Source organism: Gossypium raimondii, chromosome 13 (genome assembly GCF_025698545.1).
Source record: "Gossypium raimondii isolate GPD5lz chromosome 13, ASM2569854v1, whole genome shotgun sequence".
NCBI classification, from domain to species: domain Eukaryota; kingdom Viridiplantae; phylum Streptophyta; class Magnoliopsida; order Malvales; family Malvaceae; genus Gossypium; species Gossypium raimondii.
The window spans coordinates 38,819,596-38,835,107 of record NC_068577.1 but is presented as its reverse complement, the minus strand read 5'-3'; the positions used below and the strand labels follow the sequence as shown (position 1 = coordinate 38,835,107).

The 15,512-nt window shown below is 36.6% G+C and overlaps 1 non-coding gene across 1 annotated transcript; it reads right to left on the bottom strand.

The window, feature by feature from the left end:
* Positions 1–672: 672 nt before the first annotated feature.
* On the bottom strand, positions 673–777 carry LOC128036360 (small nucleolar RNA R71). The gene has a single exon (XR_008193157.1). It is a non-coding gene; the product is annotated as a small nucleolar RNA R71 (small nucleolar RNA).
* Positions 778–15,512: the final 14,735 nt, after the last annotated feature.

The following is a 15,512-nucleotide window of genomic DNA, read 5'->3' as shown; positions in this document are numbered from 1 at the left end:
TTTTTTGCACAGTTGTCGGGGACTGTTTTAAAAAGACATTATTTGTGAAATTGTTAATGTTGCATTTTGGGCTATTTTTCTGTTTAATTTTAATTTAATTTTTTTCTGTGATTGTTTCAGGTGTTATGAGTATTGATCGAATTATTGACTTACTCCCCATAGATTCTGAAATAGAAAGTACTTTTAGACAAAGGAGAAGACAAGTAGCTTAGAGAAGGACTAAAGAGATGAATTTCGAAAATCAAAACCAAGGAAATTGAATGAATCATGCTCAAAATCCTATCCTTATTGTTGATGACAGGGATAGAGCTCTAAGACAATATGCTATGCCATTATTTCATGAGCTTAATTTGGGTATTAGGAGTCCCAAAATCGAGGCACAACAATTCAAGTTGAAGCTAATTATGTTCCAGATGATTCAGACAGTGGGCCAATTCAGTGGAATGCTTACTAAAAATCCTCACATTCACCTTAGATTGTTTATGGAGGTGAATGAGTCCTTCAAGTTAGCTGGAATACCCGAAGATGCACTAAGATTAAAGTTATTCCCATATTTATTAAGGGATAGAGCTCAAGCATGTTTGAACTCATTGTCACCATATTCCATTACCACATGGCAAGAGTTAGCAGAACACTTCCTTACGAAATATTTCCCACCTAGCAAGAATGCTAAGTTGCGGAATGAAATCACTACTTTCCAACAGATGGATGGCAAGTCCTTGTATGAGACATGGTAAGATTTAAAGAATTGTTATGAAAATGCCCTCATCATGGAATCTCGCATTGCATCCAATTAGAGACTTTCTATAACGGTCTCAATGCTCACACGAGGATGGTAGTAGACGTTTCTACCAATGGTGCTCTTCTTTTTAAGTCTTATATTACAACTTATGAAATTATTGAGAGAATTGCTAGTAACAATTATCTGTGGCCAACCAATCGAGAAACTTCAAGATGAGTCGCAAGAGTACATGAAGTGGATGCCCTCACTTCACTTGCAGCTCAGGTATCTTTGATATTCTTTAATTCTTAAAATTTTACTACTAATGGGTTTAACAATGTTGCATCTCAGCCATTTAACCAATTCCAGAATATAACTTGTGTTTATTGTGGGGAAGGGAACTTGTTTGAAGATTGCCCATCAAACCGAAAGTCTGTGTATTACATGAGTAACCAGAACCAGAAATTAGGTAGGCAAGGACTATAATCCAATTTTTATAACCCATCTTGGCAAAACCACCCGAATTTCTCTTGGAGTAACCAATAGGCTTGATTGTACTAGAAAGAACATATGTTTTCTCCCTACTTATTGGTTTAGCATACATTTTAGCATGTTTAGTTTAGTAAATTGCATTTTATTATCTTATTACATTAATGTCACTGCATGAGTTAATTCCAGATTGCGTCCAGAATTGTCACTGCAGTTAACAACTGTTTGATAAGAGCCAACCATGCATGAGCTGTCCAGTTCGGTGTAACTACCTTGTATGAACAAGGACCGAAGAATCCTGAGGGAAGGACACCTGTACTATTGAGGAAAACATAAAAGGATAATGTGAGAAGAATGAAAAAAAATTAGGTTGGACCATCATTCTCTTACCCTATTTTGAAGCTTGTGGCCATGGCAGTTTGAGCCTCATTTGGGTGAGCCAACGTGAAGACTGATGTAGATCCAATCGAGTAGCCTAGGAATAGTATTCTTCATTCAATTCTTTCTCATTTATTTGAAAACGCTGGTGATTACTCTATGTTTTCTACTGTATGGAAGTGCAATGAAAGCTTTGTTAAATGTTATCTTATTAAATCTTATTTTCATTGTTTAATCATGGGGGTTTGAATGTTCTAAACACGGAAGTGTTATTGCAGTCACTAACACTGGATGGTGCAGTGACAGTTTGAGCTAATAAGCATTTCGGCGGAGGTTGAGTAAGGACTAAAGTAATTTAGTCCACTTGTTCTTAATAGTGCCATATTGTCATCATTAGAAGATGAGGTTAATGTGCATTGTTAAGTCCCAGATTAAAAAAAAATAGTGGCATTTGGTATGATATACATTAAATTTTATTGCGTCGACAATCACCTATTTTTTATACCTTGTGAGTTTTTAGTATACTACTGAAGATTCATGTTGGGTTTCCTAGTTTATCCATAGCATACTTTATCTTATTGTTTTCGAGTAATTGCTTCGACAACTATCCTCACAATTTATCTCATTTCTATCTAGATATGGCGTTGACATTAATAGACAAAAGACAACCATCCCTGTGGGATCGATATCCGGCAAACTCACATCTGTCTATTATACTTGCATTGAAAGTGACGCTTTCACATTATTGCTGTGACGTTTACAGTCGATCAAGTTTTTGGCATCATTGCCAGAGATGGCATTTGTTTGATGTTTATTTTTGTTCTTATGTGTCTTTGTATTTTGTTTTCTTTATACAATATTTAGTATTCACTAACTTGTTTTCTCCTTTTTGCTATTTTTCAATTTCATTTTAGGTGTTCTATGACTCGAAACAATTCAAATTTTCTTGTTGACTTTGATCCAAAAATTGAAAGAACTGTTTGGAGAATACTTCGAGAACAAAGAAATATGGATTTACCACGAGACAATGCTGCTATACCCCCTATACAATGGCAAAATGTTCATAACCCATTGTTGCCACAAAATGCTCACATTTAAATTAAACTATATGAGATTGTGTAGTACCTGTTCTGGATGATTTACAACTAGAAGTTGTTAGACCAGCAATTCAAGCTGGGAACTTTGAACTCAAGCCAGTGATGTTTCAAATGCTGAACTCCAATGGCCAATATGTTGGACTGCCACATGAAGATGCGAGAAAGCATCTTAAATCCTTTTTATTGACCTGTGCTTCCTTTAGTCAACAAGGCATTCCTGATGATGCCTTAAGGATGTAATTATTTCCCTATTCCTTACAAGGGAGAGCTTGCACTTGGTTTCTTGGGCTACCTGTTGGATCGATTACTTCTTGGAATGCTCTCGCCACACAGTTTGTTTTGTGATTTAACCTGTCGACAATGAATGCTCTTCTTTGAAATGATATCACTGCTTATTATCAGCTGGATGATGAAAATCTTCACACCATATAGGAACGTTATAAGTCTTTGCTTTGACGTTCGCCCATGCACGACATTCAACCACAAACACAATTTTAGTTTTTTTATAATGGTCTAAATTCACGTACAAGGAATCTTTTCGACGCTTCAGCCAATGGACCATTGCTGGATTTTACTTACAATAATGCTGTGAGAATTCTTGAGAGAATTGCTCAAAAGGATTATCAATATCCCATTTCTAGAGCTGCATAAGTAAAGACTGCTCTAGGAGTAATTGAATTGGATGCAATATCCGCACTAAGTGCCCAAGTCTCTTCGCTCACAAACATGATTAAAAATATGCAAGGGACGAGTGACGTTGCACCTATACAAGTTTCTCAACAGTTGGATATTCCTACCTTTTGCTGTGAAATTTGTGGTGACAACCATAGTTATGAAGATTTTTCGCAACACACAAAAAATGCCTGTTATGTTAGTAATATCTATAACAATTCCTATGGTAACTCTTCCAATAACTCTGCACACAACCAACAGTTTTGGGGAACTCAGAATGTTGGACAAAATGTTGTGACATTCATATATGGGAATGCATCTACTAATGGCAATTATAATACAAGATAAGGGATTATACTCAACAACAACATAACTACAGTCAACATCCTCAAAGGTATCAACAACAAGGTCAAACACAATTACATCAAAATCAGATGCAACCACAACATTTTTCGATGACAAATTAAAATATCCAAGGACAACGACAACAACAGTATACACAAACTTCTACTTCTGACCCATTAACTGCTCTTGAGGTGTTAATGCGAGAGCATATTACTTGCACAGAAGTTATTCTTCAAGGAAATTCATCTTCCAATCGAGCATTGGAGACACAATTGGGACAAATTGCTTCAAATCTGAATACTCAACCACAAGGCTCATTACTTAGTGACACTAAAAACCCCAGCCCGAGGAGGAAAGAACACTGTAACGCTGTCACTTTTAGGAGTGGTAAACAAACTGGGGAGCCAATTGTTGCTTCTACTGTAGCATCCCTAGATATTGTTGACATAAGCCCAGATGGGACGGTTGATTCTGAAGAACTTGTTGATGTACCAGACAAAGAAGTACCTCCAATTGTCGCTCACATGCCTTATATTCGGCCCCCAAAATTGTGGGCGCAACCAAAAGTATCGCCGCAACCGGATATACTTCCAACTGTACCTTTTCCACAAAGATTCAAGAGGAATGAAAATGATAAATAGTATCAGCAGTTTCTAGATACACTGAAACAACTGCAGACCAACATTCCTTTAATGGATGCTTTGGTCCAAATTCTGAGTTATGGGAAATTTATGAAAGACCTCTTGTCCAAAAAGAAAAAAACTCACTGATGTTGAAACTATGGCACTCACAGAAGGTGTAGTGCTGTCTTGACAAATAAGTTGCCCCCTAAATTGAAAGATCCTGGAAGCTTTACCATTCCATGTTCGATTAGCAATCAATATTTGGGCAAAGCTTTATGCAATTTAGGAGCTAGCATCAACCTCATGCCACTATTTACTTTTAGAAAGTTAGGAATTGGTCATATGAAACCCACTGCAGTGACATTGCAATTGGCAGATCAATCTTTTGCTCAACCTGAAAGGCAAATCAAAGATGTTTTAGTTCATGTGGATAAATTCATTTTTCTGGCTGATTTTATCATACTTGACTGTGAGGCAGGCAAGGAGGTTCCCATAATCTTGGGATGACCATTTTTGGCTGAACTCTCATTATTGTTTGTAAATGAGAACTCACTATGCGACTGAATGATGAGCAAGTTACCTTTAGTGTTTTTAAGTCTGTTCATCACAAGGATAAAGTAGAGTGCCATATTGTCGATATGCTCGATTATTTGATTGAGGAATAATTCAACAACCAAAGCACAGTCCTTGCAGAAGAAATTATAGTGACATTTGAGGCTAAATTCGTAGACAGTTGTGATAGCACGGTTGAAGCTAGTACTATTGAAGTCAAGCATAGATGGCAAATTGAATCCTTAGACCTAACCAACAGAACCACTCCAATTTTCAAACCATCAATTGAAGAAGCTCCCACTCTGGAATTGAAACCACTACCTCCTCATCTTAAATACATCTTTTGAGGTGATTACAATAGTTTTCTAGTTATTGTATCCACAACACTAGATAAAACACAAGAAAATAAATTGACTCACATTCTCAAGCAGCTCAAACAAGCTATTGCCTATAGTATTACGGATATTCAAGGTATTAGCCCTTCCTTTTACATGGAAAAAATCAAGTTAGAAGATGAAGGTCAGCAGTCAATTGAACCGTAAAGAAGGATAAACAAGAAGATGAAGGAAGTGGTCAAGAAAGAAATCATAAAAAGGCTTGATGCAGGAACTATTTACTCGATTTTTTATAGCAAGTGGGTAAGTCTAGTACAATGCATCCTGAAAAAGAGTGGCATCACAGTGGTTCACAATGATAAGGATGAATACACTTATCCTTACAGGATGGCGAGTTTGTATGGACTATCGTAAATTAAATGTTGTTACAAGGAAGGATCATTTTCCACTTCCTTTCATTGACCAAATGTTAGATCGGTTTGCTGGAAAAGCTTATTATTGTTTCCTATACGAATATTTTGGGTACAACCAAATTTCTATTACACCGAAGGATTGGGAGAAAATAATTTTCACCTACCCCTTTGGTACTTTTGCCTTTCGTCGTATGCCTTTCAGTCTTTGCAATGCACCAGCTACAATCAAAGGTGTATGATAGCAATATTCTCAGATATGATCGAAGACTCTTTAGAGGTTTTTATGGATGACTTTTCAGTTTATGGGAATAATTTTGATATTGCGCTAACAAATTGGATAAAGTACTAAAGCGATGTGAGGACACTCATCTTCTCTTGAATTGGGAAAAATGTCATTTTATGGCAACTGAAGGGATTTTTTTGGGCCAAAACATCTCTAATCAACGTATTCAGGTAGATAAAGCTAAGGTGGAAATTATCAAGAAATTACCCTCACCGAAAAATGTCAAAGGTATTCGTAGCTTTCTTGGACATACAGGATTTTATCGACGGTTTATTAGGGATTTTTCAAAAATTACAAAACCATTGTACTCCTTGCTAGAACAAAATCAAAAATTCCTTTTTGATGAGGCCTGTTTGGATGCCTTTATTCAATTAAAAAAGTAGATGGTCAATGAACCCATTGTCATTGCACCTAATTGGTCTAAACCTTTTGAAGTTATGTGCAATGCAAGTGATGTCACAGTGGGTGCAGTGCTAGGACAATGACAGGGAAAACTATTTTACGCCATCTATTATGCTAGCAAAACTCTTATAGAAGCTCAACTCAATTATACCACCACGGAGAAAGAATTGTTGGTTGTAGTCTTTTCCTTTGACAAGTTTCACTCTTATCTTGTCAGTGAAAAAATTACGGTATTCAGTTATCATTTTGCATTGTGATATCTATTTGCAAAAAAAGATGCCAAACCAAGACCGATACGGTGGATATTATTGTTACAAGAATTTGACATCAAGATAAAAGATCGAAAGGGGTCAGAGAATCAAGTTGCCGATCATTTGTCTAGATTGGAAGTTGGCAGCGAAGATGGAAAAATACTTCCAGTTGTCGACATATTTCCAGATGAGATGTTATTTGTTGTCGATGTAACTCCTTGGTATGCAGATTTGGTTGATTACTTGGTGTTTGGGAAGCTCCCATCAAGGGCCATAAAAAAGAAAGATTTCTTTGTGACGTAGTGAAGTATCATTGGAACGAGTCTTTGCGTTTGACAAGTTTCACTCTTATATTGTCGGCGCAAAAATTATGGTATTCACTGATCATTTTGCATTGCGATATCTATTTGTAAAAATAGATGCCAAACCAAGACCGATACGGTGGATATTATTGTTGCAAGAATTTGGCATCAAGATAAAAGATCAAAAGGGGTCAGAGAATCAAGTTACCGATCATTTGTCTAGATTGGAAGTTGGCAGCGAAGATGGGAAAATACTTCCAATTGTTGACATATTCCCAGATGAGATGTTATTCATTGTCGATGTAACTCCTTGGTATGCAGATTTGGTTGATTACTTGGTGTATGGTAAGCTCCCATCAAGGGCCATAAAGAAGAAAGATTTCTTCATGATGTAATGAAGTATCATTGGAACGAGTCATATTTATTCAAGGTATGCAATGATAACATCGTTGGGCGTTGTGTTCTGGAAGAAGAGATGCTTTCAATCTTGAAGCACTGTCATAATGCTCCTTATGGAGGCCATTTTGATGGTATAAGAACTACTGCTAAAGTTCTACAAGCAGGATTCTACTGGCCATCATTGTTCAAATATGCTCATAATTTTGTGACTCAATGCAATAAATGTCAGCACACTGGTTCGATTTCCCGACGTAATGAAATGTTGCAACAGCCAATTATGGAAGTTGAATTGTTCGATGTTTGGGGATTGGATTTTATGGGACTGTTTCCAAGTTCATTTGGAAATCTTTATATATTAGTCGTTGTTGACTATGTCTCGAAGTGGGTGGAGGTTATTTCTGTCTCAAAGGATGATGCAAGGACAATGCTCAAATTTTTTCACAAGCATATACTCACCCGTTTCGGCACACCAAAGGCCTTGATTACTGATCAGGGTACACATTTCCATTGCAGCCAAGTGGCAGCCGCATTAAAGAGATATGAAGTCAATCACAGAATGACCACTACTTATCATCCACAAACCAATGGACAAGTTGAAGTTTCAAATCAACAAATTAAGAATATTCTTGAGAAGGTTGTGAACCCTTCGTGAAAAGATTATTCTTCCCGATTGGATGATGCTTTATGGGCTTTATAGACAACATACAAGACTCCATTGGGGATGTCACCTTATCAATTAGTTTTTGGGAAAGTATGTCACTTGCCAGTTGAACTGGAACAGAAAGCTATGTCGGCAATTAAGCAAGTGAACATAGACTATAAAGCTGTTGAAAAGAAAAGGCAGCTGGACATAACCGAGCTAGAGGAGATTCGAAGAAATGATTATGAAAATGCTGAGATTTATAAGGAAAAGACTAAACGATGGCATGACAAGATTATTTTACAGCAACAATTTACTGCAGGTCAACAGGTTTTATTATTCAATTCTCGACTTAAATTGCACCTAGGTAAATTGCGTTCACGTTGGTCTAGACCGTTCGAAGTTGTCGATGTATTTCCCTATGGTGCAGTCACAATTCGAGATTTACGTAATGGACACCAGTTCAAAGTCAATGGACAGAGATTGAAACACTGTTTTGGAAATAAAAATCAAGAGCAAGCAGGGACCATTAATTTGGTCCAAACATTTTAAAATTTTAATTTATTATTCTAAGATTTCATCTTATTTTATTCTTGTTTTGTTAAAGCTTGTTTATTTTACAGAATAATAAATGTCAACACAACAAGATTTGGTTGTCAACGTATTCTGTACCCACCAAGCCATTTGATCTGTTTAAGCATGCACAATTCTTATTGGACACCACTTTTCCCGGTAGCTTTGTATCTCTCCACAAAATATCACGACTCTACATCTTCCTTTTTCACTCTCTATAAAGTCTACACCACTATGCCGATTGTAAAATCTCCAAGCAGCCATTTTTATTCTTTTTTCTTCCTCAAGATCCTACCTTTTCCACTTAAAATTGTCTTCTCTCCACAAAAGATGGCAAGAACAAGAGGTTTGACCAAGAAAGCCAACAAAACTACTAAAGAACCTGTGTCCTCTTCCAACTCAGTTCGTGAGTCGAAATCCTTTAGGCAAGTGCAGAAAATAGAACCAGTACTCTTTTTGAATAAAGTGGTAAGAGAGGGAATTCAAGAAATATATTGCTGTGAAATTTTCACCCCGAACAGGGCATTTTCCTGTAACAACAACAGAAGTTGGGAAAACAAATTCACCAAACCATTTCTAAACTGAAATGGGGAGATTTCTGCGCACACCTTGGAAGCTATTCCCCTTCCCTGGTACGTGAATTCTATGCCAACCCCTATGACCAAGATTTAGAGTTTATTTTTTTTGTGAAGGTCTACTTCCATGGGATACTAACACAATCAATGAGTTGTATAACCTTACGGTCGATGTCGACGAACACTCTGATTTTTTTGTCGAAGTGACAAATGACAAAAGGGACCTACTTATACAGGATTTGTGTATTGAAAGAGCACGGTGGACAGGGTCGCATCCGAAGAATTTTACAATGCACCACCGTTTCTTAACACTACACAGCAACATTTGGTTTCACTTTGTAAACCTTAATAGAATGTCTCTGATACATTCTATTATCAAGGGTAAAAAAATTGATGTGGGCGCAATTCTCTACCAAGAAATTACTGAATATGTCGCCAGGCAAACCAACAATTTGTTTTTCCCTTCATTGCTAATGTCACTATGTTGGCAAAAAGGTATTGTGCCCTAGAAAGATGAATAAATCATGGATAATAAGGGTCCAATTAATGAAGCCTTTGTTGAGAGGATGACGCATGGCGGTAAAGAAACAACCCTGCATATAGAGACATCCTTATGGCGGAAGATGAAATATGTTGAGAAAATGTTTACTTCTATCAGCAATAGATAAATCAAACTTGTCGCTACAATTGAGGACATGGAGAACTCTCAAAATTTGTTTTATGCTTATACTAAAGCCTGGAACAGTTTCGTTGTTGCCACATTAAGCCAACTGAGCCCATCCCCAATACCGGACTTCCCAATGTTTCCACCAATCATTCGAAACTATAAGCATTCATCAACGAATGACAACTTCAAAGACCGAGACCGATCGGTGGCATCTCTTCCCATCGTGCAAGTCTCTAATAATGACAAAGATGAAGAATCTAGGGATATTAAGGAATGTCTACGCAAGATTGATAGCTTTTTCGACAATGGTATTTTTGTTGATCAAGAGGACACTGTTGTTGAGAAGGAAATTGATACTGCTGAAGAAGAAGTTGTTGCCGAAATGAAAGTTTTTGCTGAAGAAGAAAAAGTTGCTAAAAATGAGAAAGAAAAAGAAAAAGAAAATTTGAAGGCTGTGCAAAGCCCAAAGAAAAGAAAAGGAAGCGCTCCAAGGATAAAAAACGAAAGAATGAGGAGAAGAAATGGAGGAGAAAAGAACATCATGCAGCCACATCAACGGTTGCGGATAACTGAGTTAGTTTGCTTTTAGCTTTAGTTATAGTATTCATGCATTGCATGTAGCTGTAGGTTTTATTTTGATAAGTATACATTGTCATTGCATTTTCATTGTCATTACATTTTCATGTCAGTGCAATGGGGACAATGCAATATTTCAGGTTGGGGGAATGTATATGGAATTTGGAAATACACCCACATTTCAAAAATTTTTGAAGCATGCAAGGTTTATGCACAATTGTTCAAAATTTTTTTATTACATTCAATGCTTAATTCTTGGATCATGTGAATTGTCAATAAATAAGTTGGATAAATTTTCTGAATGTTGTATCTTCAATACTTTGATGAATAATTTAGGTTGCATTAGTAATAAATGACTAGTAGCATTCCTTGAATCTTGAATGAAATTGCCTTTTTCAACTGCTTATATATAGAGAGAGACACCCCAAAGTGGATGTATTGTGGAATGTTAAAAAGGGAACACTCCCCAAAGGCCGTTGTTGCATGAGTGTGTGTTGGCATAATTATGTACTCCCTGGGGGTTTGTTGCAGCCCATCGTTACTTCTCAGGAACAAGGGTACAGTAATGCAATGATATCCCTTATTCTGGAAAAACAAATTATAGTATTGTACAATAAAATTTGTATTGGTAGATAGAATTTAGGATTTGAAGCATGATGCTGGCCTTGATGAAAGTGCAATCTTACTTATTCATGCTTATGTATTTTTGATGCAATATTCTTTCATCTAAATGTGATTCATTCATTAGGAATTTAGAGGGTTCAAGTTTCTAGAATGATCATTTGCCTTAAAAAAATAGCCTTGCTAGTTTCTATTTTAATTGAGGACAAGTAAAATCTCAAGTTTAGGGGTGTGATTGTACTAGAAAGAATATATGTTTTCTCCCTACTTATTGATTAATTTATTTCCATTTAGTTACCCTTAGCATACATTTTAGCACATTTAGTTTAGTAAATTGCATTTTAAAACTTAGTGAATCCTAGCCTATTTTAGCCTTAATTTTACTATATTATTGCATTAATGTCGTTGTATGAGTTAATTCCAGAATGTGTCCAGAATTGTCGCTGCAGTTGATAGCTGTCTGATAAGAGCCAACCATGCGTGAGCTATCCAGTCCAGTGTAACTACCCTGTACGAACAAAGACAGAAGAATCTTGAGGGAAGAACACATGTACTATTGAGGAAAACATAAAAGGGTAACGTGAGAAGAATGAAAAAAAAATTAGGTTGGACCACCATTCTTTTACCCTATTTTGAAGCTTGCGACCATGGCAGCTTGAGCCTCCTTTGGGTGAGCCAACGTGAAGACTGATGCAAATCCATTCTTGACAAGAAGCTCTAAGTGCAGACACAAGGGGAAATGGAGAGATACAATCGACTAGCTTAGGAATAGTATTCTCCATTCGATTCTTTCTCATTTCTTTGAAAATGCTAGTGATTAATCTATGTTTTCTACTGTATGGAAGTACAATGAAAGCTTTATTAAATATTATCTTATCAAATCTTATTTTTATTGTTTAATTTTGGGGGTTTGAATTGTCTAACCACGGAAGTGTTATTGCAGTCACTAACACTGAAAGGTGCAATGGCAATTTGAACTAATAAGCATTTCGGCAGAAGTTGAGTAAGGACTACAGGAATTTAGTCCACTTGTTTTAGTTCCATATTGCCATCATCGGAATGTAAGGTTAATGTGCATGGTTAAGTCTCAGATTAACCAAAAGAGTGGCATTGGGTAACTTATACATTAAATTTTATTGCGTCAACAATCACCTATTTTTTATACCTTGTGAGTACTTAGTATACTACTGAAGATTCATGTTGGGGATCCTAGTTTATCCATAGCATACTTTATCTTATTGTTTTCAAGTTATTGTTTCGACAACTATCCTCACAATTTATCTCGTTTCTATCTAGATATTGCACCGATATTAATAGGTAAAAGACAACCATTCCTGGGGGATCGATATATGACAGACTCACATCTGTCTATTATACTTGCATCGACAGTGTACGCTTGCACATTATTGATGTGATGTTTACAGCTGATCAGGGTTGAACCCAATAACACTTACGCAAAACCCAAACTAACCCAACCACCTAGATTTACCCAACAAGTTCATAAACTAACATTCAGAGTAACCAATGGGCAAAGAACGATGCCACTTTAAGGAATTTGGAGAATCAAGTGGGTCAATTTGCTACTAAACTTGGGAACCGACTATAAGGTGCTTTGCCTAGTGATACGAAGAATCCAATAAATCTAGGGAAAGAGCACTGTAAAAGATTGACATTAACGAGGGGAAAGACATTAGAGCCCAACACTATCGAAGTTGAAGAAGAGCTAGCTAATGCTCGAGATAAAGTGGAAGTTCAACTAAGTGTTGAAAATCCAGCTTCACCAGAACCAGATGTAAACTAACCCCTTTGTTAGATGTAAAACTGCCACAGAAGACAAGTTGTCTAGTGCAAGTAAAGAATCCTCCACCACCCTACCCTCAAAGACTTTCAGAAGTAGAAATAGGAAGTCTAGTTTAAGAAGTTCCTAGATGTACTCAACCAACTTCATATCAACATCTCATTAGTAGAAGCTCTTGAGTAGATGCTAAACTATGTTAAATTCATGAAAGATATCCTGTCCAAGAAATGGAGACTTGGAGAATTTGATATGGTAGTTCTGACGAAAGAATGCAGTGCATATCTACAAGATAAACTACCCCCAAAGATGAAGGACCCTAGATGTTTTACCTTACCTTGCCACATTGGAGTAACTTATTATGGTAAGGCATTATGTGATTTGGGTGCGAGCATCAACTATATGCCGATGTCCATAATCAGAAAATTAGGGATAGGTGAAGTTAGACTAACTACGGTTACTCTTTAGTTAGAAGATTGATCCTTAGCACATCTAAAAGGAAAAATCGAGGATGTATTGGTACGTGTAAAGAAATTTATTTTTCCTATTGACTTTGTTGTTTTAGACTTTGAAGCAGATAAGGAGGTACCAATCATCCTAGGAAGGCCTTTCCTAGCAACTAGAAAGACCCTATTGATGTGAAAAAAGGCGAGCTTACTATGCGTGTTCAGGATGACCAGGTAACGTTCAATGTTTTCAAATATATGCAATTTCTTGACACAATTGATGAGTGTTCTACAATGTCTGAGTTAGAGGAGTTAGCCGTAGAATAGGAACTCAATTCTAATGAGGACCCATTGGAACAAATCTTAATGTCAAACCCTCCAAGTGATTAGAAGGAGAAGAAATATCTACATTTGCTAAAAGCGGACTAAAGGGAATTTAATCCGCAATCTTGTTTTGAATATTTGGAATTAGAGAGCAGAGATTATGTCCAACTAAAACTGTCGATCAAATAGTCACCTAAACTAAAACTTAAGGTATTTCCTTTACATTTGAAATATGTTTAGGTGACACCTCTACTTTGCTTGTGATTATTTTAGCTCAGCTAACTAAAGAGCAGGAAGAGAAACTCATTTTAGTGCTGAAACAATTTAAAAAGGCTATCGGATGGACCAAAGCTGATATCCAAGGTATTGGTCCATTTGTGTGCATGCACAAAATCATCCTAGAAAATGGTGAGAAAGGGATGGATGATGGACAACGGAGACTGAACCCGATTATGAAGGATGTGGTAAAGAAGGAAATCATTAAATGGTTAGATCCATGTATAATTCACCCCATCTCAGACAGTTTATGGGTAAGTTCGGTCCAATGTGTGCCAAACAAAGGAGGCATTATGGTCGTGAAGAGCGAAAATAATGAATTAATACTGACCATAACAGTTACGTGAAGAGCAAAATTAAACAAGGCGTCTCGGAAAGATCACTTTCCTTTGACATTCTTGGATCAAATGCTAGATAGACTCACAGGGTGAGACTATTACTATTTTCTCGATGGATACTCAGGGTATAACCAAATCACGATAACACCATAGGATCGACACAAAACAACATTTACATGCCCGTACGGTACATTTTCCTTTAGACATATGCCTTTTGGTTTATGTAATGCTCCTACTACGTTTCAAACTTGTATGATGGCAATTTTTACTGACATGGTGGAAAAATTTTTGAAAGCTTTTTTGGACGGTTTTTCAATGTTTGGAGACACGTACCATGATTGCCTAGCCAATCTAGCCAAAGTATAAGGTGGTGCGAAGAAACAAACCTTGTACTTAACTAGAAAAAGTACCATTTCACGGTACGAGAATGTACTATTTTAGGGCACCGAATAATGAGATGAGGGATCAAGGTAGATAAAGCAAGGTAGATTTCATTGAGAAACTCCCACCTCCAACATCTGTAAAAGGTGTTAGAAGCATTTTGGGACATGCCAAATTCGATCAAAGATTCAGCAAAGACTTATCCAAAATTGCTAAACCCTAATGCAAATTATTGGTGAAGGATACATCATTCAACTTTGATGAAGAATGTTTGAGAGCTTTCAATAATCTGAAGAATTGATTGATCTCATCATCAATTATCGTCACACCAGATTGGGAATTACCATTTGAATTAATGTGTGACGCAAGTGACTTCGTGGTAGGAGCTGTGATGGGCCAACGAAGGAACAAGGTTTTTCATCCCATCTATTACGCAAGTTGGACTCTGACAGGAGCTCAACTAAATTATATAGTAACGGAAAAAGAGTTACTCGCTATTGTATTCGCTTTTTACAAGTTTCGATCTTATCTTGTAGGTACCAAAATGATTGTTTATATGGATCATTCGACAATCAAACACTTACTTTCCAAGAAAGATGCTAAGATGAGATTGGTCTGATGGGTACTTCGACTTCAAGAGCTCGATCTAGAAATTTAAGATCGAAAAGGGGTAGAAAATCAAGTAGTAGATTACTTATCAAGATTGGAGCCAAAAGAAGGAACTTATCCTCTTATACCCATTCAGGAGACATTTCTGGATGAGCACATACTTAAGGTAAATCACATCTATAACACCCATTTGTTTGTTGATTTTGCTAACTATTTAGCTTGTGGTTTGATGTCATTTGAAAAAACGTATCGGCAAAGGAAAAAGTTTCTCCACGATGTGAAATACTATTTCTGGGAAGAGTCATACTTGTTCAAACAATGAAAAGATCAAATGATCAGGAGATGTATAGCAGAAAATGAGGTATATAAAATTTTATATCATTTTTATACAGCTCCAAGTGGACGACACTTTAGGAGGATCACGTACAT